The 12,226-nt window shown below is 40.0% G+C and overlaps 1 long non-coding RNA gene across 1 annotated transcript; it reads right to left on the minus strand.

Annotated features, from left to right (window-relative positions):
* Nucleotides 1–9,515: 9,515 nt before the first annotated feature.
* LOC308101164 lies at nt 9,516–11,349 on the minus strand. Its single transcript, XR_013934495.1, has 4 exons — nt 11,241–11,349; nt 11,085–11,154; nt 9,963–10,082; nt 9,516–9,865 (listed from the first exon to the last, which is right to left on the minus strand). It is a non-coding gene; the product is annotated as an uncharacterized lncRNA (long non-coding RNA).
* Nucleotides 11,350–12,226: the final 877 nt, after the last annotated feature.

Here is a 12,226-nt window from a genome sequence, read left to right on the forward strand (position 1 = left end):
AGTGCCGCTACTCGAGGTCTGTTAGCTCTCAATGCAATCTCTATAGGAGACATAGTAAAATACCGTAATTTCACTGGTTAAAGGGATACTTCACTTTCGGGCCGGGGACACATTTAAAAAAAATATTAAAAATAAATGAAAAAAGTTATGGAAAATTCATGGCCCCCTCACGACACGCAGTGTCCTACTAATGTGTGAGGGGGCCATGAATTTTCCATAACTTTTTTCATTTATTTTTAATATTTTTTTTAAATGTGTCCCCGGCCCGAAAGTGAAGTATCCCTTTAACTACTGATGCTGTAGCGATTTTTTTGTGTTCTAATAAACTGTCCCATTTGTTTAATTTACTATACCATAACTTGTACACCAGCCATTCCATGCTAACGTCATGAAAGGAGAATGCATGCACGTTATATATCAATATTCGCTGATTACCAATTATTAGACTAATTTCTGACAAACTGTAGGCCTACTTCCAAATAACTTACCTGCTCCAGAAATGTTATCGAAGTCCATTGCACATGACTGCTATACTGCTCACTATTACTGATATTATAAAACATGAGGCACATTAACTCTAGGCTACTTTCTCAATACATTTGGCTAGGTGAAGACAAAATAGCCCAAACACCCCCTAGTGGCTGGTTGCTGTATAGATCATAACGTCAATTCGGAAAGCTTAATAAATTGAAACAATTGCTGCATCTTTTTTTTATTTACACTGCAAAATAAGCCATTTAGACTGCAAAATATAACAATGAAATCCAGTAATATGGACATATTTGTTTTTGTCCATATTTTCTTTCTTTTTTTCTTAATATTTTATTTTCAAAAAACAATTAAGCACATGAACAGGGCCTTTAGTTACTTGTTACTTTGTATATTTGGATTATTATGACAAAACATGCATTAGCCACTTCAAATGGAAAATAACCCTAAGTAACTGAACACAAAATATCCAGAGTGACACAAAAAAAAAAGGTGTCTTCAACAACTCCATCTCTCTCAAACACCACTTATGGGTGAAGAGGTTTAGAAGGGCCTCCAAGCGCGCATAATTGTCATCACTGGAAACCATAGCGGAGGAGGGAAAAGTTCGACCATCATAACGGTGGGGTGGGGTTGGCCTTGTCTTGTAAAATATACACGTCTCAAACGAAATTGACCTATTTGCGGAATCCAAACCATCATGTAGACATCCTGGTGTGGCTCGTAGTCTCTCATAGTAGGAGGAACAGGCAGATTTAGGCCTCCTGGATAGGCATTCAGCAGGATCTGGATCATGTCTTTAACCTCACTGGCCATGATCAGACCAGGCGGAACAGTCTCGACATTCTGGACATTTCCATTCGGGCCGGGCAGTGCCCCAACAAATTGGGTCCAAGAGTCATCAAATACGACCCTGAACTGGTTAAATGCCATACCTGCAAGACGACTTTGTTGATGTTTCGTTGTTGTTCGCGCTGTTCTGTTTGAAACACCGTAAAGACGATGGCTAACAGGTAGGTTTAATAGGAGAAAAAAAAAACCATATTTGTTCTCTTGTAGCATTGCCACTTTAACAGGATTTTTTTTTAAAGGACACTTCAAACAAACCTTGACACTTTAACAATAAAACATTTCTCTTGACAAACGTTGAATAAAATGTATAAAACAAGTTCACCACCTTCAACACAGCCTCAGCCTCCATATTGTGGGCCATGCATGTTATGGCCAAACAGAAAACCAATCCCTGACGGGATCAGTCATTTGACAATATCAACTACACTAGATACTAGTTCTGGCTAGTCCTGAGCCAAACTAAAATGTCTGGCTCCCAGAGTCCTCCAACATGGTGGTCTTAACATAGAAATAGGTGACCTGCCAAAATGTGACCATCTGTTGATGTAAAAACAGTGATTTAACTGTGTGCAAGGTCACCAATTTCTCCATATAACCCTGCCATGCTGAAGACACTGCGTTAGTATCGCCCTGAGATTCCCGAAGGTGGCATACCCATTCCTGTTCACTTCCTCACAGCTTTGTTTGATTGGCTCAGCAAAAGATTTGATAGGAAGCTGTCATTTATACCTCATTCAAAACTGCTGCTGAGCCAATCAAACAGAGCTATAAGAAAATGAACTTGACGGGAAACGGGTAGGCCACCTTCAGAAATCACAGGACATGCCGGACATACAGGACACTGCAGGAAGACATCTTGTGCTAAAAGAACCGCACTGAAAAAATAATTGTAAAGAGAAGAGAAAAAAAGCACAGCACTTAAGGGACATTTCACCCCCAAAATGACTTTCTATCGATTAGTCACCCTTGAATTCATGGATATTTGGATATGGATATAAAGAGTCTCCTTTGTGTCTCCTACCGGTCCGCTGGTCATCAAATTATTGGCTTAGGAATGCAACAAAAACAATAATTCCATGAATTCAAGTCTCCATGGGGTGACTAATCGATAGAAAATGTTTTTTGGGGTGAATTACTGTATCCCTTTAAACAGGGATCAACAGCCTATCTTTTCTCATGGCCTTTATCTTCTCCTTCACCTCAGGCAGGTCTGAGATAAAGGATTGGAGAGATTTAGTGTACTGAATGAGTGTCTCCCCTTCCCGTGACGGTGGTGTTACTTTTGGGGCAGCAATTTGTAGTTCTGCAATTGCTGCAGTGTTGGCGATCGTCGTCTTGTCCTCTTTGAAGTGTTCGATGGTTCTCCTTACACTACCACTCTTTTTGTAGAACTTCAGCAACACTTTGTATCGTTCCTGGACACCATCATCCACAACTACAAGAATGAAGGACAAAATGAATCACTGCAAAGTAAAGCAACGCAGTTTGAACTTGCAGATAATCTATTTTCCCTAAATCTAAAACAAAATGTGGACTTTTAACAGAAATCCTGGACCAAAAATAAATAAATCAGAAAGAATTTCAGATGGCGGGCTGGCCAAATACATTTTAAATTAAGGGTTCTTGACATGAAAAGTTTGACATCCACACCTGAACAACCACCAACAAAATAATTTCCAAATGGTTGAGAACCACTGGTGTAGTCTATAAGAGCGAAGCACTGGAGCAAACTCCAGAAAACTGTGCCCATTTTCTACCACTGTGCCACTACTCGGTGGCAAGCACAGTACAAACTTCTTTCAGTGTGAAAGGGCCAACAGAGATACAAAAAAGTGCACATACCTCTTAGGGGGAAATGCCATGTTCGTCATTAATTTTTCTTGGGCTTCCTCTCAGAGGAGTCCTCAGAGCTGTCACTGTCAGAAGAAGCATCCCTCTTACTCTTGTGAGCTAAAGAAAACAACAACATTGAAATGCAATTAATTATCTACAAGCCATCAACAAGCTATGAGTTCACGCAAGTTCTCACAACAGTCATCCTTAACTGACATCTGTCAAAGTTAGGTCATGTACATCCTAGTCATAATTAGTAACTGACAGTGCAGGCTTGCGGATAGGGCACAGCCTTGGGTGTTGCCAGTCTCCATAGCATTAATGAACAATATCAAACTCACTAACCCCTTTTTTAAGACTTGTGGCGTCTTTGACGCTTCTTTTTGTTCTTCTTCTTGTCCCTTCTTTTCTTTAATTTTCTTCTTTCTTCTTGGTTGGACGAGTCATCGGTTCTGCCAGAGCTGCCATCACTGTCGCCAGAAGAGGACAGGGCTCTGGTTCTCTCTCTGGGAACTAAAAATAATGACGTAATGAAAATACATACTAATGAGACAAACTCTTAAAGGTCAAAAGCATACATTACTCAAAAGTACTTTAATTTGACCTTATAGTCATGAAAACATCAAGACAAATCGATAAAAAGATTTGTGGAATGTATATATAGTTTGTTTGAGATCAGGCTGAACACAAAGACAGACAGACAGACAGACAGACAGGTTCACTAAACTTCCAAGTGTCCCTGGAATATTAATTATTTATTATTGTAAGTTCCATAACATGAAATGCATGATCGTTTTTTTATCCCGTTTACTTTCTCATCCATTGGAGCTCAGCTTAAATTTCTAACCATATGCTTTACACTTTGCAGCCAAACGTGGCATGTCATCAGTTAAGGAAAATAATGCAACACCATTTGCCTTGATACTGGCTGATGTAAAATGAGACCGACAGAACAACAAAACGGGAATTAACTTAGTCACCCTAAGAGTGGCTCAAAGTGGAGACAAAACAGACATGCTCAAAAGTTACTGGATAAGAAATAAAGTGTTAGTGAAATAAAACATACCTGGTAATGTGGAAGCTGCCGTCCTAGCTGACGATCGTGCTCGTAAGGCTTTATTTAGTTTTTTTTTTAACCATTACCAGGTACCATTTTATGAACCAAAGTACATATGAAAATACAACAACATTACCATTAATCATTAATGGTCGGTCATTTTCTGGTTCCATCGTTCCAGACCCCATTCATTTCTCCCATAGAGATTTCCAAAAATATTTATATGAATTATTTTAAGCCTCCGCTAGAATCAAAGCCATCCAGGATCCTGCTGAATCTCGTATCTCGTAAGGCATTTAAAAGTTCTACACGAAGGTCATCCCTTTCGTTCTCCACTTTTTGGTTGATTGCCTCTTGCCTCCGGACCGCCTCCACTCCAGTAGGGGCAAGTGTTGGCTGGGGTGCACCTTCAACAATAATGAATTCCATTTAAGCACTGGTTGTAGTAATTTATTTCAAAAGCACTGTCTGTAGTCATCAATGATGAAGACTGATTTAATTTATCATGATATTTCTACGAGCTAACTGTAACATGTGTTGTTGTGAGATTGTAGATCGGCTAGTTTTGCTGAAGACAAATGAAGGTTGTGCCCTCACTTCTATTACCTTGATCAGAAGCGTCTGGGGCTCTCTTGTTGGAAGCGGTGGCTCTCTTGTTGGAAGCGGTGGTTTTCTTTGGCCTAACCGTAGAATTAGTAGGCGTGTCTGGTAGGGGGAAAAAAAGTTCTATGACACCAACACATTTTCTAAATGGTCACAGACTGAGCCACCGACAAACAATGAAGGTTTCATAAACACATGTGGTAAATCAATGTATCACGTCTGCTTGCATTATGAGGATTCAATGTTTGTAACTATAACCATACAGTCTATTCTGGAGCAAACATTTCCCAAAAAAAAGGCACTGTCACGTGTTGTGAGATTGTAGCTCGGTTAGTTTTGCTGAAGACAAATGAAGGTTGTGCCCTCACTTCTTTTACCTTGATCTGAAGCGTCTGGGGCTCTCTCGTTGGAAGCAGTGGTTTTCTTTTTGGAAACCGTGGTTTTCTTTGGCCTCGCCCTATAGGAAGTAGTAGCATGTCTGGGTAGGGGTATATTGGTGTTCTATGACACTAATACATTTTTTAAATGGTCACAGACTGACCCACCGAGACAAACAATGAAGGGTTCATAAACACATGTGGTAAATCAATGCATCACGTCTGCTTGCATTATGAGGAGTCAATGTTTGTAACTATACAGTAGGCACCATACTGTCTCTATTCTGGAGCAAAAATGTCCCCAAAATATCCAATCTACGAGCTAACGCACTGCAACACGTGTTGTGAGATTGTAGATCGGCTAGTTTTGCTGAAGACAAATGAAGGTTGTGCCCTCACTTCTATTACCTTGATCAGAAGCGTCTGGGGCAAACCTCTTGTTGGGAGCAGTGGCCCTCTTTGGCCTAGTAGGCCTAGCAGACATCTCTGGGGGGAGGGGGGAAATAAAGATTATACAATAGACGTTTTAACCATACAAACAGCGTCTCTATTCTGGGGGCAAACATTTTGCAAAAACAGCCAACAGTATCTATTAGCTAACAGCGTGTTTTAACATGTGTTGTGAGCTTGCAGGTTGACTGGTTTTGGGCAAGATTAAAAATCACGGTTGTGCTCTCCCCTTTCTTACCTTGACCATCTGAAGCAACTAGGACAACCTTTGGGCATAAAGCCAAACGAGTGTCACTGCCATTTTGTGCAGTACTCGCTGATATTAAAAAGCCATCGATGACGGTAAATTCTGGGTAGTCAGAGCCATTGAGATATAAAGAGTAGGATCAATGAGCAGTCCAGACACTACAGGACACAAGAATGAGCAGTCAGACACTACAGTTGTAACTTGTTATCAACCCCCAATAAATATAGATTTGGTTAAATGATTGAACATAAATTACACTAAATATAATTTGTATTTTAACAAAAAAAAACAAAAAACAAAAAAAATATATCATGTGATTTTTTGTTTTAATAAATAAACGTCAAGTCCTAAAACATGACATCGGCACATTGCATTTAGGGTTTTTAGCCAAGGAAAATGTACGACCCATGCCCCCACCCCCTAAACATAGTCCAGTTATAATACAGAAACCAATTACATTCCCAAAATAATCATAAAAAGCAGAGCATTCATAACATTACAAAATAAAAACAGTATTTGCACATGCATGCACATATGCATTTGGCCAAGCCATAAGTGCATACATTTAAATTAGTGTTCACAGCTTTGGTTAATTTTAAACCAGTGTTTTACCTTATTATCAAATGCACATTATATGATTAGCCTATTCTTTCTTTATATGATAAGCTATTGCAGTGAACACAAGATGACAAACTCCTTCTATCTCAATGGCGCTGGTCATAACCATAGCACACGTGTTCAAACAATAGCAAATAAGGTGGTTAGCTCTCACTTTCTCTTACCTTCATCATGCAAGGCAACTGGAACCGTTATGGCCTGCTTAGTTTTATTTTTAGACATCGCTGGAAAATAAAAACAGGCTATGACACAGAATTCATTTTGGCAAATCTTAAAAAAACATCCTTTAAAGACTTGCGATGACATGTGTCAGCACTTTGGATTTGAAATCTGAACATTTATGTAGATGTACAAGTTGTAAATGGAGAACGTGCCAAAACCAGGTATACATTTCTCCATGACGCTCGTGACAGACAAGCGTCATGTGAACCATGGCTAGGTCTGAACGATTCATATTTTTCAAACCAAAATCGGTATTTTTTTATTATAATATTCATTCTCGCATTAATATTAATCACCGAGCACCCGCGGGACTCATCTTCTCTCCATAGTGGCTGCCTCTCCGGTGTGTATTAGTGTTGCTGTTATTTAGTTCCCATCTATTGTTGTCAGCTATTTAAAAAATATATTTAAAAATAAATTAAAAGACATTGCTTTCATGCAAGGGTCATACTAAAACTAAAATAAAAGATTAAACAGTCAGACGTACATTATAGTAGCGTATCATTATCCTAGCCATAGTTCACACGACGCTCGTCTGTCACAGGCGTCATGGAACCGTTTGTTTCTGGTATTTGTTTTTTTTACATTTACAATTCACATGTACATAAATGTTCATATTTCAAATATAAAGTGCTGACCCCCATGCCACGGATGTAACAAGTTGAGCCGGCAAAGGTCTAAGTACCTGTATATTCCGTATTGTTCAATAAAAGCTTTTTAATCTGATCACCGGCCATTTTCTCTGATGCTTTCAACAATGCAACACTACTGGTTGGGAGGTGTATTGCACTCTGATACATTGCAAAAAAATACCAGAAAATGGCCGCCGATCGGATTAAAATGCTTTTTATTGAACAATACGGGAGATACAGGTACTTATTGCGGTCCGGATCAACTTGTTACATCCGTGGCTAAGGGGTCAGCATTTTATATTTGAAAGCTGAACGTTAATGTGAGTTGTAAATGTCAAAAAAATCTAAAAACAGCAACAATCAGTTCCATGACTGTCATGGTATGACGCGAACGGGCCTTTTGCGTGTTGTTGAAGGCAAGGGGCCGGGGGGGGCGGGGCTGGTGACGCCTCTAGTTACTAGGTCACATCCTCGACGGATAGCCCCGCCCACACCAAGCGAGGGGCAGACAGGCACAGACGCATCGCGGCACAGATGGCTGTGTGGTTGACGGACAACGGATGCACGCTTATGAGAAACAGTTGCGTGCATTAGCGCAAGATGAGGATCAAGGAAACATTGAGTCTAAATGTCCAGTTTGCTAATTCACTATTACTACGACTACTTTTGTATTTTACATTTTTAATTTCTCTAAATAAAGAAAACATTGAGTCTAAATGTCCAGTTTGCTAATTCACAATTATTATAGTATTTCTCTAAATATTATAAACTTTCAAATATCATTTATGAAAAGGCTACAGTGGAAGTCTGACTGACGTTTTTTCCTTTTTTTACTCTCTTGGTGTGGGGATTATCTGGCACATGTATCTGTTATGAAAGAAGAGAAATGGAAACGGCTATAGTCCATGGGAAACCATAAACCTACATCTAAATGAGTTGCCATATTTACATTTCCTTACAAATCTTTATAAAGCTATACATTTCAGGGATGCATAGTAACATTGAAAATCCACAAGATATTCCTCTACACTTATTTAGTGAGAACATTGCTCCTCCTAGAATTACTCCTGCACTTTCATAAGCAGAACAAACTGCAACTGGAGGTCCAAGTAAGTTAATTGGACAAATTAACTGAGATAAGATTATCTATTTTCAGCTGATCTACAAGTTCAAAACACTACAAAGCTACTTTTGCACAGCACCTTTATTACAATTGAAATTCATATAAAATAAAAAATAATCCCCAAAACCTGCTTCTTGAACTCACCAATTTGTGAACCTGTGGCCTGATGCCATGACGTGAATTCTCCTCCGGGGGTCAACAAAGGTCTATTTTGGGTTGATGGTCCACATAGCAAAGTGTTGATATTTAATTAGAAAGGCAGAGAATATTTGTCATTGTGCTTCAATTCCAAAGGTGCTTTATTTTCAAACAAGCAGCAATCTTTTGCAGTCACTTTTGGGACAATTAGCAGCATTTCTTCGCAAGTTAAGTTAGTGCAAGAATCACACAAAAGTATCAAACTTGTACAAAATACATCACTGCAAACAGATATATACACACATGTTTTTGTTTTAAAAGTGCTCAAATACATCACTGCAAACAGATATATACACACACGTTTTTTGTTTTAAAAGTGCTCACTTCTTTGGATGGGAGCAATTGCTCTCCACAGCAATCTTTTGCAGTCACTGTTGGGACAATTAGCAGCATTTCTCCTAGACTTAATAACACTTTTGGGAGAATTAGCAGCATTTCCCCTATACTTAATAACACTTTTGGGACAATTGCAACAAATGTTGCATACATGCAAGTGCAAACTTAATTTAGCTTTTTAGCATATAAAAACTGTACATACAAATAGCACACATGCAAGTTAAAAGTTAGTGCAAACATGCAACAATCACACAAAAGTATCAAACTTGTACAAAATACATCACTGCAAACAGATATATACACATGTTTTTGTTTTAAAAGTGCTGAAATACATCACTGCAAACAGATATATACACACATGTTTTTGTTTTAAAAGTGCTCACTTCTTTGGATGGGAGCAATTGCTCTCCACAGAATCAGCTAGTCTGTGGTGTGCCAACCTAAGTGTGCTCATGCCATAAGAGTGATCAAGTGATAGTAGTGCGTCAATACCACTACTTTGTGGCATTGACCCACCGCCCGGCAGACGCCTCTTGGACCTGGATGGGTCTTTTCGGCGGTTAGGCGTTCCTGGCTGACATTTAATCATTTTGCCTGATCGCGTCGCTGCTCGTCGGATTGCCCTTGCTCTTACGGTCGTGCTTGAGGTGTACCCACAAATGGAGAGAATGGCAGAGTTCTCCATTAATGGGTTACTTACAGCTGTAAACCGCTTGGTAAGTGTAGTTATAGTGTGATTGGAGAGCGTGGCATTATTTTTTAAGGTGATGTGCATGGTGGTGATGGCGTTGCTCAGGAGGTCCATGAGGATGCAACGGTCTGGTGCGTCTGTTAAAACAGGTACAACTTTGCTTAGAATTAAATGTACACAAAATAATGTTCTATAATGAAGTATTTGTATATACAGCTAGTTTATTATTCTTACCCTCTTCATCATGCAGCACAGGGTGGTCAGGAGTGGACGCAAGCGGAGTACCTGCACTTGGAGCAGACTCGAGCGGGGTGGAGTGTTCATGGTGGCTTGGTTGAAGAGGTTGATTAAAGTCTGCAGATGGTGGACACAACAGTACTCCTGTTATTACAATGCTACCACCCACCCATAGGGTGAATTATTGTTATTATTGTTCATATTCCCTTCTTTTCCGTTGTTTCCCTTCTTTTCCAATGCCACGCTCTCCAATCACACTATAACTACACTTACCAAGCGGTTTAGTGTAGCCAATATACTTTGCTTCCCACGTCTCTGTGTTGCAGAGCTGCAGCCGAATGTATATTGTGGTTGTGGACATTTTGGAGAATCACCACAGTAGGATACTGTGGCAAATGTGGGTCCACCTTAGCCCTGAGACAAGCAGCACAAAGATATGTGAGCAACAATATGTGGAATAATTGCATTCAAATGACAACACTTATTCATCATCATAAATTAAAAATGTTACTGTTACTGTAATGTTTTTTGATGTCCTTCTGTTGCCTGCTGTAGCTGATTGCTCACGTACATTGTGCTGACATTTGTAATTCCTCTGAAAATATGCATGTACAGATATGTATGTTAAGCAACATTATATTTTTTCTACAAGCTGACGCTATGTGCTGTCAGCTTGTAGATTGGCTATTTTTCGGCAGAGAGATGTGTAGATGGGGAAAAAAAGAGCAGTTGGCTCTTTTTTGGCAGAGACATGTGTAGATGTGGGGGAAAAAAAGAGTAGTTATGGTTCATTACCCTAAGGATATGTTTTGTGCCAGTCGCGAGTGCGTGGCCTAAGACCCTCCATGTGACGGCGGTCTCCTTTGTCTCCAGAACCCACTGATTAATGAGTTCAGTATTAAATGGAAGTCGCAAAGTAGCACAAAATGCGCTGTGGTCCATGTCTGACGTTTGCTCCTCAAATGATAGTCATACCCAGGGGGAAGCCAGGTCTATGAAATACAAATGGAAGCGATATTGAAGCTAACTTGTGTTATGATAAGTAACATAAGCAAACAACAGCAAATAGCAAACAATAATTTGAGTAAGTTGAATAACTACAGCAGTGTTATGACTGACCTTTAAGACAGGATAAGCAGAAAGATCACCACAGTTCTCATCACCACAACTTGTTGCACGCTCTGACATGCTGTGAAGAGAAAGAGACAACTCATACAAACGTTCGGCTGTACACATTAACGCCTTGAGTTAAAGAGTTGAGTTGGAGTTTCTTACCGTTCGTTTGTTTTCTCCGCCCGTTGACAGAAAAAAGTACCAAAATACGTGTTTCTCCGTCGCGATACATTGTTTGTTTGGAGCGAGGCAACTCGGCTAAGAAGCCGCCATGACCGGAAGGGGCGTGGCCTCCCAGCCCCCCCGGCCCCGCCCCCCCAGCCCCCCCGGCCCCGCCCCCCCTTGCCTTCAACAACACGCAAAAGGCCCGTTCGCGGCTGTCCCTTCCTTGTTTTCTAATTTCCTTGGCTCCCCCCCGGAAGCATAGAGGAAGCGGAAGTGCGTCCGAGATGCCGACGCTTCAGAGCCAGAGGAGGCGTCTACCTTTATATGTCTATGTGGCTATGTGCCTTTAGCGCGCAGGTGGAAGTCATGATACAATCTGCATTTAATGAGCTCCGTTCCGTAAACAACAATAGGACATCTGGTTTTTGAGCTAGCAACAATAAGGTTTCCGGTTGCCTTCAAAATAAGATAAAAAATGTGTAATGTTTTTTAAAAGACATAAATCTATTTTAAAAATACATTTATGTTGTATGTCTTTTAAATGGCGCATACTAGAAAGCTTCTAAGTGCCAATTTTATTTTTAAAGACACAAATGTATTTAAAAAATATATTTATGATGTATGTCTTTTTAAATGGCTTAAACTAGATCACAGTGCTAGGTTGTTCCTGATTTAAACTGGCTATTGATCCCCATTAAATGTGCACTTAGCACAGTTTCTGATCCTGTTTTGCAACACTTCTGACATACGCACGCGTGCGGGGACACCTCCCCTACAACACCACACTCTCAGATAAGCCGGAGAGGTGTAGAAAAAAGTGTGGCTATTTTTCCTTTTGTGACATTGCAAAGCCGGTTCCAAATACTTTATATTTTTCCTTTTGTGACATTGCAAAGCCGTAACATTGGCTGGGTAGGTGAGAGGGTAAAATTGGGCCCACATGACAGGATAAACAGATTATAGGTTGGAAACACTCCTGACAA

Source organism: Gymnoscopelus braueri, assembly GCF_963280865.1.
Source record: "Gymnoscopelus braueri genome assembly, chromosome: 2".
Taxonomy (NCBI): domain Eukaryota; kingdom Metazoa; phylum Chordata; class Actinopteri; order Myctophiformes; family Myctophidae; genus Gymnoscopelus; species Gymnoscopelus braueri.